The sequence below is a fragment of the Galeopterus variegatus genome, unplaced genomic scaffold (assembly GCF_000696425.1).
Source record: "Galeopterus variegatus unplaced genomic scaffold, G_variegatus-3.0.2 Scaffold974, whole genome shotgun sequence".
Taxonomy (NCBI): Eukaryota; Metazoa; Chordata; class Mammalia; order Dermoptera; family Cynocephalidae; genus Galeopterus; species Galeopterus variegatus.
This window is the reverse complement of record NW_007727085.1, coordinates 96,714-97,668: the sequence shown is the minus strand read 5'-3', so window position 1 is coordinate 97,668 and position 955 is coordinate 96,714.

Below are 955 nucleotides of genomic sequence, written 5' to 3'. Positions count from 1 at the left end.
GAGAAATGCCTACTTCTGGACAAGAATACACAACCTGGTTTCTATGTTTGGAGGCTCAGACAGAGCACCCTTGAAGATGGGTAGGGAAGGTCCAGACTGTAGACTGATTGAGCTTGGGCCAGTTACAAATTTCATGTAATTTGTTGAGAGAAATGCCTACTTCTGGACAAGAATACACAACCTGGTTTCTATGTTTGGAGGCTCAGACAGAGCACCCTTGAAGATGGGTAGGGAAGGTCCGGACTGTGCCCCCTGTGGCTGGCTGAGGGGCCTCGGTGAGGGGCGTCCCACCTTACCTCTCTGTAAAACACGGCATTTGGACAGGACATTTCTAAAGCATCGTCCAGCTCTGACAAGCTGTGATTTTTCACCCCGTAGACTTGAAGGGAGAGGCTTTGGGGTGCAGCTGGCGTGTCCTCAGTCACATTAAACAAGGATTTTCCCTAAAATCATCAAGTATCCAGTTGACCACACGGTACAGTGTCTGCAGACGCCGGGCTCAGCAGCTTCTCCGAGGCATCCTTGTTCGCCCCAGAAGAGCCACCGCCGAGCACAGCACCGAGCGCCGCAGCCGGGGAGCCGCTCACAGGGCCTGTCCGGTGACAACGGCGGGCGGGGGCCACTGCATCTCCACGTGCAGCCTGTCTTCGGAAGCGTCTGGTTCCGGACGTGCACTTACTCTGTTAGAATCAATGAATCCACATCCCTTTCCTCTCCCCAACCCCAACCTTGCCTTTAGAGGAACGTCAGTGTCCGAGCAACAGATAAAAACAGCACACAAGGCTGAGTCCCCGCTGCTGCTCCACGGGCCTCGGGACGGGGACGGGGGACGGGGAGACAGGGGGACGAGGACGGCGAGACGGGGACGGGGGGGACGGGGGACGGGAGGACAGGGGGACGAGGACGGAGAGACGGGGGCGGAGACAGGGGGACGGGGGTCAGGGAAGGGGCGGAT